Source organism: Suricata suricatta, chromosome 1 (genome assembly GCF_006229205.1).
Source record: "Suricata suricatta isolate VVHF042 chromosome 1, meerkat_22Aug2017_6uvM2_HiC, whole genome shotgun sequence".
NCBI lineage: Eukaryota > Metazoa > Chordata > Mammalia > Carnivora > Herpestidae > Suricata > Suricata suricatta.
The window spans coordinates 115,731,299-115,754,533 of NC_043700.1; the positions used below are offsets into that span (position 1 = coordinate 115,731,299).

Here is a 23,235-nt window from a genome sequence, read left to right on the forward strand (position 1 = left end):
ATCTTGATGAAGTCCCAAGGGTTCAGTTTTGCTTTCATTTCTCTTGCCTTTGAGGATGTGTCAAGTAGGAGATTGCTGCGGTGGAGGTCTAGGAGGTTTTTCCCTACTTTCTCCTCGAGGGTTTTGATGGTTTCCTGTCTCACAACCTAAACTTAAGAGTACTTCAAATAAGCAAGAAACATTAGCCTATATTATAAATAGTAGTCATGGTTATATTTCAATTCCATGTCACCAAATTATTTTTAAGTATTTGAAAAGAACCATGACCCAAATCATACACTAGAGGAGAAGAAAAAGGAAAATGTTGCAGATTTGTCCATTATTTACAGTTTGATTCCTAGTTAGTTATACCCTCACTGTTTTCTACGCACTGATGATCCTCCTACACTGTACGTCCCTGGAGGGGAGAGACATTGTCAAGTCTACCACCACATGCCCGGAGGCAACCACAGTGGCTGCGACACAGTGGAGAATCAGTGCGTACTTGCTGATCAATCAGAATGGATGAATGACCTGAAAGATGAGACTTTTCACTTCGGAAAAAAGTTCGCACGACATATTTCAGACACCTGTAGGAAGTACTGTATTGAGAAAATGAACTCAAGTAATAAATTGACTTCAAATAATGAATTCAAGTAATAAATTAGAAAAATGAATTCAACCATAGATCTTATTTATGCTTTGATTTTTATAGTATTTCCTTCAAAGAATTTAAAATCATTCAAACAAATCAGTACAAATACTAAGAGAATTCACAAACTCCTACAAATATTTTGACTTTACCAACATAAAAGAGTAAGTAATGGATAAGAAAAAAACTAAGACAAAAATAGAAAGCCTCCCTAGGACTATGTAGTAATCAAACCACATGACACCAGTGTCGCTAAAGCTACCTACTCTCCCTGAAGGTTTGTCCACCGGCTCTGAGAGGCTGGTTTCTCCCTCCAGGGCCAGGATCTTCACTACGTCTCCTTTCCTCTCCTTGTACCCTCCACAGCCTATAACTGTTCGTTAAGAAAACCTAGGTCAGGGGACCCTGGGTGGCTCAGTTGGTTAAGCATCTGACTTCAGCTCAGGTGATGATCTCACAGTTCGAGGGTCCAAGCCCAGCATCAGGCTCTGTGCTTATGATAGGGAGACTATCCTAGATTACATAGGTAGGCCCTAAATGCCATCATCATGAGTATCTTTCAAAAAAGGAGGCACAGAGAGGTTCACACACATAGAAAAGAAGGAGGTAGTATGGCCAGAAGGGTAGAGATTGGAGAAGTATGGCAGAGCCTCTGGAAAAAGCACAGCCCTGCCATCACCTTGATGTAGAGTCAGTGAAATGGATTTTGGACTTCCACCTCCAGAACTAAGAAAGAACACACGGCTGTTGTTTTATGCCACTGCGTGGCAATGCGTTACAGCAGCCACAGGAAACTAAGATAGTAAATAACAAGATACCAGGGCACAGCAAAAGAATGAATCCAATTATTACACTGAGGGTGAAGGACCAATTACAGTCTTCCTGAAGCCTCTTCTCCTTACATGTACCTATTCATGGGCTCAACTCCCAATTATGTATGGTAATTTTTATTTATTTATTTAATTTTTTATATGTATTTATTTGAGAGAGAGAGAGAGAGAATGAGTGGAGGAGAGGCAGAGAGAGAAGGAGACACAGAATCCAAAGCAGGCTCCAGGATCTGAGCTGCCAGCACAGTTCAACATGGGGCTCGAACTCAGGAACGGTGAGATCATGACCTGAACCAAAGTTGGACACACAACAGACTGAGCCACCCAGGTGACCCTTAGCATGGTAATTTTTTAATGGGATGAGCAGAGGTACATGACTTCAGAAACTTAATTTCAGTCAGCAATTTTAATCTCTTCTTTTCCTACTCTTTCCAAACTATTCATCATCATGGATAAGATTGGCAAGAGGGATGAGACAGATTGGAGTTTCACTTGTTTCTCCTTTCTCCCACCCTAGCTGATAACAAAGATGTTTATGGCAGTAAGACATTTCAGCAAGGAAAAGTTCAGGAACTGGAAAGAGGAGAGTGAAGAGAGGCATTCAGGGTGGGTCCTAGAACGCCAGTCTAACAACTGGCCAGGCCTAGACACAAAATCCCACTATGGCTGCATGCTAGGGGCACCAACGCTTTTCTTCAATTCAAGACCCTGACTCCAATGTTTCCTTAAATCAGACAAACCATCTGCATGCGAAGTATGCTTGGTACAGTTTTCAATTCATTTTCATTATGCCAGCTTAGAATAAATCAATTGAACGTCTGCTCAATCAGAACAATGTATGGCTGCAGTGGCTTACACATCTCCTAAGAACAAACAGAACCACTATTGCAGCACTGCTATAAATAGACTTCCCTGAAAAAAATGAAGGACAGATTCTTGTCCCATCACATACACCCCCCTTCTCCAAAATCCTAAGGTGCTCCAATTGTTAGGAAAGCACCAGCACAGTTTGTGCCCTCAGCCTGGCTATCCCTCTTCCTGCCATCGATGAAATTAGGATATAAAAAAGGCAGAAGACCATCAAAAGATGAGAGGAAAATGTCAAGAATGATACAGAAGAGACTTCTGGACTGAGCGGGGTCATCAAAGGTGACCCTGTAGGTACCCTTCAGCTCCACCAGTCCAGAATTCCATCTTACAAGTAATTATGGAAGACATTACAAGTTCTCTAAAACTTAAAAATTTAACAGTAGATATTATTATCTCTAAGTTAATCTCTCCCAAAAGGAGACCAAAATGACAGAAAGTTGAAAACAATAAGACAGTATCTGTGAAACAAAGGACTTGCAATCTAAAAGTCTGGGGCACCTGGCTGGCTCAGTCAACAGAGCATGCGACTCTTTATCTTGGGGTTGTAAGTTCAACCCCACATTGGCATAGACATAGACATTACTTAAAAATAAAAAAAAATTGGGGGCGCCTGGGTGGCTCAGTGGGTTAAGTGCCCGGCTTCGGCTCAGGTCATGATCTCACGGTTTGTGGGTTTGAGCCCTGCATTGGGCTTGGTGCTGACTGTTAGCTCAGAGCCTGGAGCTTGCTTCAGATTCTGTATCTCCCTCTCTCTCTGACCCTCCCCTGCTGCTCACACTGTCTCTCTCTCTCTCTCAAAAATAAATAAAAGCATAAAAAAAAATTTTTTATTTAAAAATCTTTTAAAAAGTCTAACTTATTCTTAATAAAAAGTTTCAGAAAGAAGAGAGATCAAAGAAATAAATGTTTTCCATAACTGAAAGACAGGAGTTTCCAGACTGAAAAGACCCCCCCAAAGGAAAAAACACAACTTGCCCAAGGCATACAATAAGAAATTTCTTAACACTGGGATAAGAGAAGATACAATAAGCTTCGGGGGGGGGGGGGGGGGCATAAATATGCAAAGGATTATGAATCCCATGGCAACAGACTTTTCAACAACACTGGAAGCTAAAAGAAAACGGAGAATATAAAAATTCTGAGAAAACAATTTCCAAACTAGAATTCCAAACCCAGCCAAACAAGACATTTTCAGAATCTCAAAAATCTACCTCCCGTGCAATCTTTCTCAGGAAGCTATTGGAGGAGATAATGCTTAAAACATGAGAACTAACCAAGAAAGCGGATGACGTGATAAGACCAAAGTAAAGGGCAGTGCTGGAAGAGGGACACAGGGAGGACTGCTCAGAAGCAAGCCCTGGGGACAGGAAGTTACGGCTGGAGGAGGTCAGAGAGTTCCCAGAGAACACCGAATGACTGCCAAATGTACTTAAAAGTATTGAGAGGAATTCTATGCAATTGTGAAGAGTCTGGGAATAAATCAGTATATGAGCAAAGGAAACTGTTAAAGAGTGGAGCCTGTGTGACTCTTCATCTCAGAGTTGTGAATTCCAGCCCCATGTTGGGGGTAGGGCTTACTTAGGGGTTAAAAAAAATTGGGTAATAGGGGGCACCGAATTGGCTCAGTCAGAACATCTGATTCTAGATCTCAGGGCCAGGAGTTGGAGCCCAACATTGAGTGTGTAGACATTACAATAAATAGACAGACAGGCAGAAAGAAAGATAAAAGAATGGGATACAGAAAAGCGGGGAGATTTGTAAGTTAGAAAACATTTATCTAAGTATGTGAAATAATTTGAATAACCAACTAAAAGTTTACAAAAAATTATTTTAATATTATGGACATTTGCCTTCGCGATGTTGAGACAGTAAACATAAGCCCAATCAAAAAACATCTAAATTACTTTATTATGAGTTAAGCTTCTATATAAGATATTTTAAGACATATATATTGCTAAAAATTAAAAAAAACCTCTAAAGAAGTTTAAAATATGAATACATTAGCACCTTAAAAAATCAACATGTAATTTTAAAAAGAAAACACAAAAATGTTTTTAATTTTTTTAATGTTTTATTTATTTTTGAGAGAGAGAAAGAGACAGCATGAGCAGGGGAGGGTTAGAGAGAGAAAGGGAGACACAGAATCTGAAGACAGGCTCCAGGCTCTAAGCTAGCTGACAGCACAGAGCCTGACGCAGGGCTTGAACCCATGAACCGTGAAATCATGACCTGAGCCAAAGTCGGACGCTCAACCGACTGAGCTAGCCCAGACGCCCCGAAAACACAAAATCTTTAAACTAGAAGAAACTTACAATTTTACAGAAGATGAATTCAAGGGGCACCTGGGTGGCTCGGTCAGTTAAGTGTCCAACTCTCAATTTTGGCTCAGGTCATGATCTCACAGTCATAAAATCGAACCGTGCATCAGGTTCTCTCTGGCATGGAGCTGGCTTAAAATTCTCTCTCCCCCTCTGCCCCTCTCCTACCCATCCTCTCTCTTTAAAAAAAAAAGAGAGAAAGAAAGAGAAAGAGAGATGAAATGAAGTAGTCTCAGTACCTCTACTACATTGTAATATATGTTACATAAAAATATGAGATTTTTTTAAAATGCTATTATATACATACAGAACCATTTTTAAATGAATTTTATGTTCTACAGACAATGTAATAATTTAAAATGCTTGCTTACTGCTATATATAAGTCCATATATTCAAATGCAGTTTAAAACTGAAAAGCAAACATCTTCTGTGTTTAATGATACCATCTAGTTTGAAAACCCACTATATCAATTCCTTGAGTGTAATACTTAACTTTTTTAGATTCCTGAATCCTTTGAGAATCTTGGGAAAGCAATCATTCCCCTCCACAGATAAAAAACGTATCCAGGAACATATAAACTCATGCACACAATTCTACTCATTTATTCATACAAATACAGAATGCAGATTATGACCAAAGCACTTGCAAGGTGCTAGGCATTCATCAGTGAACAATATAGGCCTGTTCTAGACAAATATTACAGAGCTATTAAAAAATTACACAGCTTAAGACATAAGGGCTAAAAAGAAAAAATTCATGGTGCTATTAAAAGAAGAAGAAGACAAGAACTAAAGATATAGGCAAGAGTCAGATTAGGTTAAGGATTCTGGTCTATTCTAGTAACAACATAAATCCATTAAAGAGTTTTAAACCAAGAAACAACCTGAAAAAGTCTGGATTCCTGGAATCCCTGATCTCTATTCACAAACCCAATATCAAAACCCCTTTTTCTAAATAATAGCCTAAAGAATGGTCTTAAAGATTTAGTTTTTAATATAGGCAGTTTTCGCTTTGCACAGTAGTACAAAGCCATAAAAAAGACCAGGGCAAGCTATAACCATACAAAGAATCTTCATAATCAATGAGAAATTACAATTGTTCCATGACCTTTAAAATTTTTTGACGTTAAAAAACTCTGTCAGTTATAAATATACAGAGAACTGGGGGGTAGGGGAATAAAAGTAACATTTATTTACACTGTAATAATGGGAATTAGAGTGTTTTACTTCCTTATTTACAAACTTAGCTATGGCCAACTAATCTTTGACAAAGCAGAAAAGAATATCCAATGGAATAAAGACAGTCTCTTCAGCAAGCGGTGCTGGGAAAACTGAACAGTGACATACAGAAAAATGAACCTGGACTTACTCCTTGTCTCGAGAGGCAATGGAAACAAAAGCAAAAATGAACTATTGAGACCTCATCAAAATAAATAGCTTCTGCACAGCAAAAGAAACAATCAGCAAAACTAAAAGGCAATGGACAGAATAAGAGAAGGTATTTGCAAACGACATGTCAGATAAAAGGTTAGTATCCAAAATCTATAAAGAACTTATCAAACACCCAAAAACAAGTAATCCAGTAAAGAAATGGGCAAAAGACATGAAGAGACCCTTCTCCAAAGAAGATATCCAGATGGCAAACAGACACATGAAAAAATGCTCAACATCATTCATCATCAGGGAAATACAATCAAAACCACAATGAGATATTAACTCACATCTTCAGAATGGCTACCATTAACAACTCAGGCAACAACAGATGTTGGCCAGGATGCAAAGAAAGAGGATCTCTTTTGCATCCTGCAAAAAATGGGACTGCAAACTGGTACAGTCACTCTGGAAAACAGTATGGAGGTTCCTCAAAAAATTAAAAGCAGAACTACCCTATGGCCCAGCAACTGCACTACTAGGTATTTACCCAAGGGATACAGGTGTGCTGTTTCAAAGGAACACATGCTCCCCAATGTTTATAACAGCACTATCAACAATAGCCAAAGTATGGAAAGAGCCCCAAATGTCCATCGATACAAGAATGGATAAAGAAGATGTGATGTACACAATACACAATGAAGTATTACTCAGCGATCAAAAAAAATGAAATCTTGCCATTTGCAACTACATGGATAAAACTAGCAGGTATTATGCTAAATGAAATTAGTCAGAGAAAGACAAATACATGATTTCATCATATGAGGACTTTAAGATACAAAACAGATAAACATAAGGGAAGGGAAGCAAAAATAATATAAAACCAGGGGAGAGGACAAAACATAAAAGACTCTTAAATATAGAGAACAAACAGAGGGTTACTGGAGAGGCTGTAAGAGGGGATATGAGCTAAATGGATAAGGGGCATTAAGGAATCGACTCCTGAAATCATTGTTGCACTATATGCTAACTAACTTGGATTTAAATTTTTTTTTAATTAAAAAACAAAACAAAACAAAATTTAGCAAGGGGCTCCTGGCTATCTCAGTTGATCTCACAGTCATAAGTTCAAGCTCCACATTGCGTGTGCAGAGATTGCTTACATAAATAAATAAAACTTTTAAAAAAATTAAAAAATAAAAACTTATCAAGACTACTCTGAACAACGGTTAGCCATCTTCCCATTTTGTAACTTATAAAACAGAGTGAAACTTTTTGTGCTTGGCAAATTGTATTACTCCTTTCTCGGTATGGAACAGCTTCCAAATTTTATCCTTTGCACTTTCAATACCTCTGAGAGTTCCTTTAAAGATTTTGTTGGTATCATTTCCCCTGAGATATTGTCATTCTTTTCATCACAACCATTTTCCTCATTTATGTCAACAAGCTGGCCTCACAGAGGTGTTCTGGCTGCTTGTCTAGAGTTTCTAGAATGGTGAGCTATGCCAAAATGCCCATGGTCAGCTTCTTCTTCTATAACCCCATTTATGTTCTATTTAGATATCACTTCCAGCATTATCATTTGCCACTTCTTTGCTGCATTTTCACCTTTGTTGACCAATTCCTTCTTTCAATTATCTGTATTTGTAAACTAGCAGAGAAGTTTTCACTGAAAAACAAGAAAGCACCACAACCACGAGCTTTGCTGTCTGGATGAGAACTGAATGACAGATGCACAGTGACCAAGCACTGACAGGTTTTGTAAGAAGGGAGTGACTGGCCACCAATCAAGATTCACAATGTGATTTATACAGTGCTCCTAGGACTGAAGAACTAGCCCTCAAGTGTGTACCTTTATGGAATTACTCTGTCTTGTTAGGAGACTTGGTTTTGCTTAACTAAATTATGGTAACTAAACCTGTGTGTATCAAAACTGCAAAATAAGATCTGCCTTTAGGGGGCACCTGGCTGGCTCAGCTGGCAGACTGTGTGACAAGTTCAAGCCCCTCAATGTGCAAAGAGCTTACTTAAAAAAAAAAAAAATCTGCCATTATATACAACCTATTTATAAAACCTTTCTAAATGGGTTATGTGAACAAAATGCTTCTGCATCACTTAACATCTTTTTTTACCCTCACAGAAGCTGACACACATTTCCTTAAGTTAAAAAAAATCTATTCCAACTGATTCATTTAGAGAACACAGAAGTTTACATACCAATTTTAATGGGGGGTACACATCAGTCTGAACAAGAAATGGTGGAGGAAGAAGCATCGGAGAGGAGAGGTAAAAGAAGCATCTAAAATGTTACAAAAAATTTAGTATATTCACCTAATTTTTAATAGCAAAAAAAACTACTGCCTACTTATTACTAAGGATAATTCATAATTCATTCAGGGTTTCTAAGTAGGGACAACTCAAAACCCACAAGGCTTTCTAAAACATTCCTTTTCAAAACCTAAGGTTAGGGCAGTGGCTAAAATCATGGACTTTGAAATCAGACAGGCTTATATCCTAGCCTGGTCACTTATTAAGCTGTAAGATACTACTGGGGTTGGGGGGGGGCAATCTTAGTATCCCTTAAGTTCCACTTTCCTCAACTGTTATGTTGGGAAAACAATTATGTTAAACGTGTGGCCAATACATGCTCAATTCTAATTGTCATCAATTTTATTTTTTGAAGCAATTTAAATTTTAACTTTGAAACGATGATGTGCCTACATATCTGTCTTTAACATGTTGTCAAACCCTAGCCCAAACTCCTAGCTTGTGAAAACGGATGGCAATTAGGAAGCTACTGCTTACTGTGAGCTTTGTACCTTATTAGCATCATTACTGCCCACAGAAGCCGCACAGTGGGGAAAGGGATGCAACCTGGAGTTCAAACCTGCTCCCAAACACGCTGACCATTAGAGAACCCAGCCTACTGGCTCAAGGTGTCTGAGTACAACCTGAAACCAATCTCTGGCAGAATACTAAGCTTTGCAGACACAAAGGCAACCTTTGGAATGCCATGCTTTTTTTTTTTTTAATTTAAATATAAAAAATAAAACATTGATCAGTGACATCAGTAGCCATACTGTAAAGGAGACAAGAGTCAGATTCACAGATTTGGTCAAACAATAAAACCTGGACAGACTGCATGGAGCAGCTACTTGAGGACTCTGAAAAGAAAACAGTAGCAAGCAGATTAGGAAAAACCAAATCTGATGTTCCACTGAGCTGGTGAGTTCACCACCCCACCCTACCAATCATCAAGGGGCAACAGAAAAGTGACCACTGATCATGAAGACAGAATGCTCCAGGAGAAATCCTCGAATTCTGGCTAAAGAATCAGGAGAGGGAACTCCTGGTGCTCAAAGAGCATGGGTATGCACCTTGTTCTCAAGGGAGCCTGAGGTGGCCATCTACGACATGAGTTTGTAGGAGCCGAAATTCTGAGGAAGAGGCATTTTCCTTCCCTGATCAGTGAAGGTGGAGTCCAGAGAGAATTGGATCAAATCCCATTGCTTTTTTTCCCTCTGCCCTCTTGCCATTTGGCCCCAGACACAGGCACAGACATAAAGGGTAGAGCAAAGCAGGTAACTACACCGCAGAAGACCAAAAAACAGAATTCCCAAGGAACCAGAAAAGTACCAGGAAGGAGTTCCAGAAAGGGACCCGGTAAAGTTGTCCATAATACAAAAGACTGATGCCTGTGAGAAAAAAACTAATCAAAAATCCATCATCCAAGTGTCAGACCAAGCACTGAGTCAGAAGACAGGTAAGAACTCGCAACCTGAATTTAACCAGATTAATAGCCTGCTAAAACAAAAATATCAACATTCTCCATAGGATTTAAAAAAGACTCAAAATCTCATAATACTAAAAATCTCCAGAATACAATCTAAAATTTATTTGACATATATTGGGGCACCTGAGTGGCTCAGTGAGTTAAGTGTCTGACTTGATTTCAGCTCAGGTAATGATCTAACAGATTGTGGGTTCAAGCCCCACATCAGGCTCTGTGCTGACAGTGCAAAGCCTGCTTGGGATTCTTTCTCTCTCCTCTCTCTACCTCTCCCCTACTCGCTCACTTTGTCTTTTTTTTAAAAAGTTCAAAATTAGTAGACATATAAAGAACCACGAAAACTACAACTCACAAGGGAATTGCAGCAACAGATACCAATGTTGCCATTAACGAACAAAGACTTAAAAGCAGGCATTATTAAATGCACCAACAATGAAGAACATTCTTAATACCAGTGGAAAAAGAGAATATCTTTGCAAAGAAAAAGACATGGAAAAATAAAATGAAAATTATAAAATTGAAAAATACAACAGCCAAAATAAAAAGCTGGGTGGACCCAAGAGTTAATGAATGGAGATGACAAGAAGAAAGATTCAGTGAACTAAAAGATCAAAAGAAATTATCCCAGTTGAACACGGAAAAGATTTTTTTTAATGAACAGAGCTTAAGGGACGAATGTGACAATAACAAATTACTAATAAAAAGAGGAAAATTACAGAATGATAAACAAAAAAACAGGTCAACTAAGATGATGTAACAGTCTGCACTGTACATGTCTAACAAGAGAGCTTCAAAATACATGAAGCAAAAAGTGAAAGAGAAAAATCCACAATATAGTTGGGAGCAAAAATTAATATCCATTCATAATAAAAACTTTCAGCAAACTAGGAGAGCATTTCTTCACCTTGATAAAGATCATCTGCCAAAAGTCTACACATAATATCATATTTAATGTGAAAGATACAATGCATTCTCCCTAAAATCAGGAACCAAAGATGTCCACTCTCTTTTTTTTTTTTTTATGTTTATTTATTATTGAGACCGTGAAAAGCAGAGTGGGGGATAGGCAGAGAGAAAGAGAAAGAAAGAGAGAGAGAGAGAGAGAGAGAGAGAGAGAGAGAATCTGAAGAAGAGCTGTCAGCACAGAGCCTGACACAGAGCCCGAACTCACAGACTGTGAGATCACGACCTGAGCCAAAGTTGGACGCTTAACCAACCGAGCCACCCAGGAGCCCCAAAGACATCCACTCTCAACCCTCCTAATTCAACATCACACTGAAAGTCTTAGAATTCAACAAGGCAAGAAAAATATAAAAGGCATACAAACAGAGAAGGTAGGAAGAGACAGAAGGAAGGAAGGATCCCCATTCAATGATCACATAATTATCTATATAAAAATACAGCAGCACCTGGGTGGCTCAGTTGGTTGGGCGTCCAATTCTTGATTTCAGCTCAGATCAGGATCCCAGGGTTGTCGGATTGAGCCCTACGTCAGGCTCAGCACTAAGCATGAAGCCTGCTTAAGACTTTCTTTCTCTCCCCGCACCTTTGGCTTCTCTCCCCTCTCCTTCTGCCTCTCTCCCTGGCTCAGGCGTGCTCTCTCTCTCTCTCAAATAAATAATTTTAAAAAATAGAAATACAAAGAAAAAAACTCCCAAAACTAATATCAGGTTAGCAGGATTGCAAATACATGGTCAACATACAAAAACCCACTGTATTTCTATATACTGCCAGTATATAATTGGAAAATGACACAGAAGCAATACCATTTAAAGTCACTCCTCCCAACATTAAATAATATATAAGTAACAAAATGTGAATAGCAGTGTATGCTGAAAACTAGGTAATAATAATAAGAGAAATCAAATAACACCTAAATAAATAGAGAGATATCTTGTGTGCACAGAGTGGAAAACTAAACATCTAAAAGAGGTCAATTCTCCCCAAATTCATTTATAAGTTTTAAGCAATTCCAATCAGGATTTTTCTTTCAGATATAAAAAAGTATAGTTCTAAAATAAATATATATAAAGGCAAACAAACTAGAATTGCTCAAACAAGTTCTAAAAAGAAGAACAGAACTGGAGGATGCTTATACTTTTTCTCATGTTTCGGAAATAATTTTTTCTATTTCTACTCTAAAAATATTGGAGACTCATGTTGAAACTATCAAATGCATTTTAAGCATCTAAAGAAGCAATTATTTGTATTTGATGTAATGATTTGATGTATTGCTGTATTAATAGCTTTTCCTTCTCTTTCATGATTTCTACCTCCCTGAAATAAACCAGCCGACTATGGTAGACTATTCCTTTTATACTGCACAATACGACTTCATGATGCTTGTTTTGCAGAGTTGTGAGTATTTTAAGTCTCTCACTATGTATTGTGGGATTTTTTTAATAATAAACATCTTTTTTTTAATTTGTTTATGTTTACTTATTATTGAGACAGAGAGAAACAGAGCATGAGTAGGGGAGTGGCAGAGAGAGAGGGAGACACAGAATGCGAAGACAGGCTCCAGGCTCTGAGCTGTCAGGCTCCAGACTCTTGAGCTGTCAGCACAGCTGAATGAACAGAAAGGACCTGGTGGCAAATATCTATAGACTAAGGTTTCCATAAAGCTGGGTTAGCAGGATCACCATCCATTATAGACAAAAGCCTGTCCATCCTCCATTCAACATTTGTTGATCAAAACTACCATTTATTGAGAGGCTTTTTTGTGTGGCAGGTACCTTATCTGCATTATACCACTCAGATCTCACACTAATCCTAGAAATTCTGTATTAATAATCCCATTTTACAGATAGGGAACTAAAACAGGAAAGGCTTAAATAATTTAAGCCAGCTCTAACAGCTGTTGAGTGGCAGAGCTGGAATTTAAATACAGGGCTTTCTGGTTCCAAAGTCCACTCTCTTTCCATGCAGCTACAAGGCAGGGCAGGGCTCTGAAGAAGTGACAGCTCAGTTAAGGGGATAAAATGGAAATAAGATGGGGTACCTGGATGGCTCCATTGGTTAAGCAACTCTTAATTTCCACTCAGGTCATGATCTCACAGTTTATGAGTTCAAGTCCCATGTCAGATTTGGCACTGATTGCACAGAGCCTGCTTCGGATTCTCTCTCTCTCCCTCTGTCTGCCCTTCCCTCCACTCACGCATGTGCACATGCGCTCTGGCTCTCGTGTGTGTGTGTGTGTGTGTGTGTGTGTGTGTGTGTGTGTGTGTGTGCGCGCGCGCGCGCGCGCGGGCTCTCAAATCTTAAAAAAAAAAAAAAAGAGCTCTCTGAGACAGGAGCAGAGAGCTGATGCCACTCCCACTTGTGCCCAACTCTAAAGGTATCTTTCAAAGCAATTAAGCTTAAATAATCAGATGTCCTCCTCTGCTCCATTCAAGCCTTACCTTTCTTCAAGAGTACAGAAGATAATAATAACTGATTTTAAATACCATCTGTCCCTCACTGGGAACTGACATTTCTAAACCCTTTAGCAATTACTCCCTCTATAATTCACTTAATAATCTATTTCATTGTGATCTGCAACGTTGATTTGATTCTAAGGTAAACTTTGAACAAACTAAAAGCAGTACAAATTTTTTAAAGGAATATTTCAAAACCCTTCTCCATCCTCACTTCATGGTGGGCAAAGTAAAACAACCCAAAATAATACATAAAGATCAACATTTAGAATACCCCTTAAGTATTCAAGGAAAATTATATTTTCATGTGTTTTAAAAAGTCATAAGCTATGCAGTAATTACCAAGACTTAAAAATAATCATGCTTGACTCTGCTTCAGCAAAGAACACTTTCAACACGATTATGAACATACTCCTGGAAAAACACAACACACTTTACATTTTTCAACTACTTGGTATTCTAAAGAAGCTTACGATGCACTGGAGATCAACTCTGTCCCACATCGATTTTTCTCCCAACAATATTTCAATATAGCCATCATCAACTAATATTTTCAAATTTCACACATTCATTGAAAAGGAGTTAGTCACCAAATAGCCTCTACTTTCCTCAAAGGATTTCAGAGTGCTTTATATTTAGTTCATGAAGTTTAATAAGAGGACTAATAGGATTATTCTCATTAAATAAACTGGGGAACTATCTCACAAAACAACTTAATTAGCTAAAGGCTTGTATTTCAAGATATCTGAAGAGTCAAGAAAATATTCATAAGAAATGCCTCTCACCTGTATAAGGGCACCCACTCTCCTCTTACTTGCTGAAGCCAAAAAGCAGCCTGGTCATGACCTTCAAAATCACTGAGAGTGTCAAGAACATTCCTACATCTCCTAATAACCCTTGAAGACTGAACAGTATTCCTTCCCTAAACCACAATCTCACTCTTTTTCTTCTCCCATTCATTATCAGCCTAGGACTACTCAAAACCTCGAGTGACTGCCCATTCCCTGAAAAATCAACCTCTGAATGCTTACCTGGGCATTCTTTACTTGCTCATCTCTGAAAGTGTACCAATGACCTAACTAAAACTAGACTTAGAGTTCCCCAAACACACTTCCCTTTCCTTTGCACAACCTGGTCCGTGTGCTCCTGACTCTCCCCTTTACATCTGAGTTCTCAGGTCTACTTTACCTATCCTCAGGTCTACTGCAAATGCTACCTTCTCCATACAGTGACCACCCCATCCCATCACAACAAGCCTAACAGGTCACTTGTACTTCTCTGGTGCTTGTTTGAGAGTAATTAAGCAAGAAAAAGAAAAAAAAGGCATCCAACTAGAAAGAAAAAGCAATTTATCTTAGTTCACACATGACATAATCTTATATGTAGAAAACTTAAAATTTCTAAAGTAAAAAACTTAGAAATAAGAAAAATCAGCAAAGATGAAGGATATGAAATCAATATGTAACAATGTTTCTATACACTAACAATGAACAATCTAAAAGGGAAATTAACAATTCCACTTATAATAACATCAAAAAGAATAAAATACCTAGCAATAAATCTAACAAAGACGACAAGGGACTTACACCCAGAAAATTACAAAACAGTGCTAAAATTAAAGGCACATACCAATGGAAAGCAGTACTGTGTTTATGGACTGAAAGATTTAATACTGTTAAGATGTCAGTACTACCCAAAGCAATCTACAGATTCAACAAAAACACTACTAGAATCCCAAAGACTTATTTTCCAGAAATGAAAAAAGCGATCCTAACATTCACACAGAATGTAAAGGGAACCCAAACAACCAGAACAATTAGTTTTAAAAATAACAAATGCAGAAGACTGACATTCTACAAAGTGTCACACTACATACATACAACATACATACAAAGCTACAATAATCAAAACAGTATGAGGATCAAAACAGTACGATACTGCAATTAAGACAAATATAGAGACAACTAGACTAGTATGGAGTCCAGAAATAAACCCCCAGATGTATAGTCAAATGACCCTGCTAAAGTACCAATACCACTCACTAAGGAAAGGACAGTCCCTTCAATAAATGGTGTAGATATCCAAATGCAAAAGAAAGAAGTTGGACCATTACCTTATACCATATATAAAAATTAACTCAAAAGGGGTTAAAGAACTAAGCATAAGGCCCAAAACTATAAAACAAAGGGGGAAAGATTCATGACATTAGATACAATCAATGATTTCTTGGATGTGACACCAAAAATAACAGGTAACACAAGCTAAAGTAAAGCAGGACTATATCAAACATTAAGACTTTTGTTCATGAAAGGATACAATCAACAGTGAAGAGGCAACCTATGGAATTGGAAAAAAGATATGCAAATCATGTATCTGATAAAGGGTTAATAACCAGAATACACAAAGACTCCTACAACCCAACTAGAAAAAAATCACAACACCTAATTAAAAACGGGCAAAGGACTTCGACATTTCTCCAAGAATGATTAAAAAACAAATGGCCAACAAGCATCTGAAAAGATGCTCTATATCACTAGTTATCAGAGAAATATAAAATCAAAACCTAATGAGATATCATCTCACATCCACTAGGATAAGCTGCTATCAAAAAAACCTAAAAATACTGGCAGGGATTTGAAGGAGCTGGGACGCTTGTGCACTGCTGGTGCAACTGTAAACTACTGTGTAAACTATATTACTGGGATAATGCAGCTGCTCTAGAAAACAGTGTGATGGTGCCTCAAAAAATAAAAATAGAACTAGTTAATGATCCAGCAATCCCCCTTCAGGATATAAGAATTGAAAGCAGGGGTCAAAGAGACATTTGTACAGCCCTGTTCAAAGGCAGCGCTGTTCTCAAGAGCCAAGAGATGGGAGCAACCCAAATGTCCACCAAAGGATGAACAGATAAAACAAAATGTGGCACATACAATGGAATACTCTGCGGCCTTAAAAAGGAAGGAAATCCTGTCAATTGCTACACCATGGATGAACCTTGAGGACATTATGTTAAGTGAAATAAGCTAGTCTCAAAAGGACAAATACGATGTGATTCCACTTGCATGAGGGATCTAAAATGGTCAAATTCGTAGATAAAGAAAGTAGAATGGTGGTTAGTAAGGCTAGGAGAAGGGAGCAAAGAAGAGTTGTCATTTCATGGGTTTTAGTTCTTGCAAAATGAAAAACTTCTGGAGATCTGCTCAATGACAATGTAGTAAATATACTCAACACTACTTAAACTGTACACTTTAAAATAGTGAAGATGGTAACGTTTGTTATTTTTTAATGTTTTTATTTATTATTGAAACAGAGAGACACAAAGCATGAGTGGGGGAGGGTCGGAGAGAGAGGGAGACACAGAATCTGAAACAGGCTCCAGGCTCCAGGCTGTCAGCACAGAGCTGGATGCAGGGCTCAAATCCACAAACCATGAGATCATGACCTGCGCCGAAGTCGGATGCTCAACTGACTGAGCCACCCAGGCGCCTCTTGTGTTTTTTTACAATAAGAAACAAGGCATACCTAAAAAAAATAAGTTAAGGGGCACCTGGGTGGTTCCATCAGTTAAGACCAACTCTTGATTTCAGCTAAGATCATGATCTCACGCTTCATAGGATTGAGCCCTGTGTTGAACGCTTGGGATTCTCTCTCTCCCTGTCTCTCTGCCCCACTCCCCCTCCCCTACCATGCACACTCTCTATCTCAGAATAAATCAATTTAGGAAAAAAAAAAAGTTAAGTTCTAAAACTGTATAGCTGTATAGAAAAGCGATGACCTCATATTTGTTTTGAAAAAATAAAAATAGCTAACATTTGAGCATGCACTATATGCCAAGCACTGATTTAGACACTTACCATGTAGTAATGCCGTTAATCCTACAATAACTCAAAGAGGTAGGTAATACTATCATCCCATTTTACAGATGAGAAAACTGAGACACAGATTAATTAACATATCCAAGAAACACAAAGCCAGGTTTTAAATCCATGCACTAAACCTCTGTGCAATATAAATATAAAAGTCTGGAAAGATAATTAACCAAAGTGTTAACATTCTTTTAGGTATTATCATGCTTTACATTACTACTTATATTAAATGTATGCAAAGATCATGTACTGCTTTTTACATTGAAAACCAAAAGGAGGTATTGACATTTTCAAAAAATATACTTAATGGAACAGCAAGGTCTCTAACCCTACTAACAACCATTTTATTTACTTTTATTTCTGTACTAGGACTCTTCACTACAGTAAAGCTACTCTACATGCTATAACACAACACGCTCTCAGCTTGCACCTCTATCTACTTCCATAAGCTCATCCTTCCTCTACAGAGAACGTCCTCTCCTACACCCTAATGCACACCTTCTGATTCACTTTTTCACTTTTACTTATTTTTGTAATTTATCAAAGTCCAGCTCTTACCTCACCTCCTTCAGGAGGTCTTCTAGGACCTGTCCTCTTCACTTATTTAGTATACTGCTTTAGAAAAACTGCCCTGTAGAGGTTTTATTTATGTCCCTCATACAGTCATCAGCGAAGTTCCCTGAAGATGTTACTACCCCTTCTCCTAGAAACAAGGACACTCCAGGGACAGGAAACACACTTAAGCACCCAGATCTGGATTTCTAAAGACATTCCTACCAGAAACAAGAGCTCCTTAGAGAGAGGACTAATTCTATATCTGGGATACGGAAATTACAAAGTAAATCTGATTTGTCTTGTACCAGAAAGCCAGGAAGCAATCAGAGACTAATGAAGGAAGGTCATAAAGATACAGAAGCCACTTTGAAAGTGGTACCACTGACTAAATCTGAGACACTTTGAACATCAAATAGAATAGGGACTGTAACTTATTCTAACGTTTAATGAAGGGGAAAAAATCCAAAGTTCCCTACTTTAAAAAAACGTGAAAACTACAATAAACATTTGTGACCATTTAAAGTGACCGATATATTACTATTACGTGTCTTTTTAGTAGGAATATTATAGTACCATTTTTAGGTGGAACATAGTTTATTAGCCAGTTGATAAAGACAAACTCTTCCTTAAAGGGGGAAAAAAATCAGCTATTAAATGACTGAATGCAGTGGGAAGGGGAGTCACCATTTGCAACCCCTATGGAAATAATCATCAGACAAGGATCATCAATGGATACTAAAACCACTAGGAGAAAGAATGTTGGAAAAAAGCATATTCTCACAGTGCCAGAGGACCACCCCACAGATTACACAGTCATTGATAAGTGAAAAATGCATTTACAGTGGTGATCTGGTAGCACTTTTACCCAGAGATCAAATTTAGTGGTGGGACAACCAGGCCTTCTGTGCATCGTGATGTGATACAATACAGGGCACACAGCATCACCTAAGAGTCTTTTCAAGTGAATCTTGATAGATTCTAACTAGGCCTTTGGACTCAATATCTGACTTAAGGAAAATACAGGGGATAAAAGAACAACTTAAAGACATTATAAGAAAATAATCAGATAAGCAAGAATGTGTGACACTCTTTAAGTCAACTGACTAGTCTCTTTAAAAAGTCAGCATCATGAAATAAAGATGAGAGGACTCTTCTAAATTAAAAGAAGCTGAGAGACAGGACAATCAAACGCTATTTGTGAATGTGGTAGGATTTTGATTCCAAAAAATAAAAAAAGCAAAAAATACAACTATTAAAGACATGCTTAGGGAATAACTGAGAAATAAGAATAGGCTTGACTATTAGATGACATTAGGGAATTCTTGTCAATTTTCTTAAATGTAATCATGGCACTGTAGTTAAGAAAGAAGAATGTCCTTGTCGTTAGAGAATGCATGCTGAATATTTAATGGCTGTGGTGTCATGTTGTCTGGGACTTATTCTCAAATGTTTCAACAAATACATACAAAAATACAATACACACATGAGCAGACACAAAGCAAGCAGGGCAAAATGTTAATTTAGGTGATGCGTATACTGCATTTACAGTATTCTTCTTTAAACTGTTCTATATGTTTGAAATTATCCACAATAAAAAACTAGGGAAATGTAATAAAATTGTAAAATAACTAAAGGAAAAAAGAAGTATTTGTCTCTAACTTTCACTTAGCACCTCCTTGTTATTTACCTTTTTCTTAACTGAAGTATATACTTGCATATAATATTAGCTTCAGGTGCACAACATAGGGATTCAATTACTTATCTTCTTTAAAGTACTTCCTGTTTGTACAAGTAACCATCAAGTCCTTGAGGATAGCTAAACGTATACACCCGGGAGAAACTTGCACACAGGCAGCAAGAGTAAGGTACAAGACTATTTAAAGCAACACTGTTTACAGTAACAAAAACTTAGAGCAATCCAAATTTCCATTAGCAAAGAAGTGAATAAACTATGATAAATGAATTCATGGAATACCATAGAGCAATGAAATGAATGAGCTAGAGCTACACACAACACGAATGACTCTCAAGAACCTAATGTTAAAGAAAGCAAGTTGCACAAGAACACTAGCAGTGATTTCATTTACAAAATTTTCAGAAACATCAAAAGCAAACCGCATTATCTAAGGAATCAAACATAGAAAAGCAAAGGATCGATAAACACAAAATTCAGGATATGTAAGTATCTCTTGTGTGAGGAACACATTGGAGCCTTCTGGTTTTATCTGTTTTACTAGTAATGTTCTATTTTCTTTTTAATTTTTTTTTAAGATTTTTTTTTAAATGTTTTATTTATTTTTGATACAGAGAGAGACAAAGCATGAGAGGGGGAGGGGCAGAGAGAGAAGGAGACACAGAACTGGAAGCAGGCTCCAGGCTCTGAGCTAGCTGTCAGCACAGAGCCCGACGCGGGGCTCAAACCCACGACCGTGAAATCTGACCTGAGCCGAAGCCGGAGGCTTAACCGACTGAGCCACCCAGGCGCCCCTCTTTTTAATTTTTTTAATGTTTATTTATTTTTGAGACAGAGAGAGACAGAGCAAGGGTGGGGGAGGAGCAGAGAAAGAGAGAGACACAGAATCCAAAGCAGGCTCCAGGTTCTGAACTGTCAGCACAGAGCCCTACGCAGGGCTTGAACTTACAGACCATGAGACCATGACTTGAGCCAAAGTCGGCACTCAACCAAGCCACCCAGGGGCCCCCCTAGTGATGTTCTTTTTAATAACTTAAGTGCTAAGTATATAGGCTTACACTTACCATGTCTTTTTTTTTAGATTCTATGGATGATTTACTATTAGTTTTTTATTCTACTCAAAATCTAATAAAAACAATTTAGCAAAAACAAAAAAAAGATAAAACTTATATATAGATCCTGACTTTAAGGTACATAAAACCTCAATCCAAAAACAATACTAAATAATTCACATAATAACTGAATTTTATTTTTCTCTGCATTTGTTTAGTAGTGAATAATGCAAAGTTATCAGTATTCAAATAGTCAAACCTGTCAGTAGTACCAATTAGCAAAATAATCAGAAATAATATAAATCCCCTCACCCAAAAAGCCATGCCCCATTTGGAAGGGAGAAGAAAGAACAAACCCGGGTCTAATGGCACTTACATTTACCTATTTTACTGAGTGATTTAACCCCATAACTTGATGGATAAGACAAAGTAACCTTCAGAACCTGATACAAAAGGTTATCCTTTTGTAACTTTTATCAAGGAAGAATGATTAAAGACAGGTTCACAACATGGAGAAGTCTGTCACCTCTTACTTTATTAATGAAATTGCTACAGTCACAATTTCATTTTTTATCTTTTTTACCCTAACCACTAGAGGCCTGAGCCTATGACCCAGATAAATGGGACATTAGCAGACCCCAGCTATCAGCGTTCTTAGGAATGCTTTCCAACAGACATGGCACAGCTCTAGTGAGTCAGGAAAAACTCCCTACTGAGCCTTACTGTAAAACAGGTAAGTTACTAGAGACAAAAATAGGAGAGACTTTTTTTTAAGTGTCAGTATAATTTTCCTTGTTATAGGTACAATGTTGAATAGCAGACCTCTACAGCTTATTCCAGAGGTGAGTTTGTGTGTATGTGTGTGTGACAAACTTTATGCCTGATTCGCATCTCCCCACTTCCTCCTCCCAGCCCCTGGCATCCACCATTTCATTCTTTAATTCTATGAATTTGACTATTTTAGATACCTCATGTGCAGTGACTTTCTGTTAACGGCTTGTATCAGTTAACATAATGTCGTGGCATACTGCCTTGTTTTTTAAGGCTGTATAGTATTCCACTGTGTGTATATACGTTTAATTTATCCATTCACCCACCCATGGGCACTCTGGTTGTTTCCACAATTTAGCTATTGTGAACAGTGAGTGGTACAAGAGAACTTACTTGCAATGTGTAATTCAGGGGAAGTATTACAGTGTCCCTCTCCCCATGTAACTACAGCTGCCAAACAGGTTGAGACAAGATGACATAGCTTACAGCGTGTGTTGAATTGCTCTTTACGCAAAGCCACACACAAGATTGATACCAATCAAAGAAATCAAAAGAAAAAGATGTAATTGTTGAACTGGGAGTACTACCTGTCCAAGCATGAATAAGCGAATGCTTCATGTTGAAACAGTGAGGTCAGAAGAAATTCAAGATCAAGCAGAAAGGGTAATAATTATATCTACACTCCATTACATTAAATCTTTGATATGCAGAGACTCATAATGGTTGCTTTACAGGGTATGCCTGCCTATATCATATCTACTAAATGGGTTTGCTACTAAAGCCAAGGACAATTCCTCAGCAATAAAGGAACTACCATGCTAGCGCTTCTCCCTCCTAATATCTAGGGCTAAGTTCGTGCTTAGCTATGTGCTTATGTGTCTGTCACACCACCCCTACCAATTTTACTAAGACCAAATTAAAAATTTTGTATGCCAAACAATTTTCTGTATGTCAGAAAGACTCACAGACACACACAAGAAAAAAGTGACTAAAACATCTATCCACAAACTGTATGAACAATATAAGATCACACTAACAAGAGCCCTTCAATCTCTAAAAACCTCATTAAAGACCTGTTCCACTTTTGATTACCTACCAAATGATGTTTGCTTTTTATAAGTTCTACTGGAATATAAGTATAACTCATACCAAAATGTCAACATGAGTGTTTATAATACAAGCATGTCAATAAAAAGAGATCTCCACTTGGGCACCTGGGTGGCTCAGTTATTAAGCATCTTGATTTCGAGTCAAGTCATATTTTATGGTTCATGAGTTCGACCCCAACATTGGTAGGTCTATCAGTGCAGAGCCTACCTGGGATTCTCTGTCTGTCTCTGTCTCTGTCTCTCTCAAAATAAATAAATAAACTTAAAAAAAAAAGAGATCTCCACAGTTGAACCCAATCACAGTTGAACCCAATCACCTAACTTACAGTAGTATCCAGGGGTGGTATAATGTAATGTGAACAATTTAAAGAGAATCCCTATAAATATAAAATATAATATGGTAATTTCTCCTTCAATGATGAAGATGAGTTACAGAAATATGCTGCATTATCAGGAACTTTGATACAAAAGGAGAAAGAGTTTCAGAGGACAGGGTCACATTCCAAAGATGCTGTATGCTGGAAGGGCAATTCCTTCCTCACTTTCCAACTCCAAACTACAAGATGCCCAGCCACTCACTTTCTTCCTAGAGACCCAGTTCATCACCTTACTTTGCCAGGGCTTCTGTGAAAGAATCTACTGCGTGACTTTGTTTAAATGCTCATAAACAGGAGCAGAAGTATGGGGGGTGGGCAAAATGGATGAAGGTGAGTGGGAGATTAAGGCTCCCAGTCATGGAACGAATAGGCACGGGAAAAAAAGGCACAGCACAGAGAATGTAGTCAGTGATACTGAAACACTGCGGTATGGTGACAGACAGCAGCTATACTTGCTGTGAGGACAGCCTAAAGGTACAGAGATGTTGACTCACTGTGATACACCTGAAACTAATGTAACATTGTGTGTCAACTATACTCAAACTAAAACAGGTTAAATGAAATAATAATAATGACAATGTGACA

The 23,235-nt window shown here is 37.9% G+C and overlaps 1 protein-coding gene and 1 long non-coding RNA gene across 3 annotated transcripts in view; one reads left to right on the top strand and one right to left on the bottom strand.

The window, feature by feature from the left end:
- METAP1 (methionyl aminopeptidase 1) overlaps window positions 1-23,235 on the bottom strand; it is a 58,166-nt gene that overhangs the window by 30,209 nt on the left and 4,722 nt on the right. The window lies entirely within an intron of this gene.
- Window positions 1-23,235, top strand: part of LOC115294828 — a 30,419-nt gene that overhangs the window by 4,628 nt on the left and 2,556 nt on the right. The window contains exon 2 of the long non-coding RNA XR_003910170.1: window positions 21,195-21,235. This is a non-coding gene — a long non-coding RNA (uncharacterized LOC115294828). The remainder of the gene's footprint in view (window positions 1-21,194; window positions 21,236-23,235) is intronic.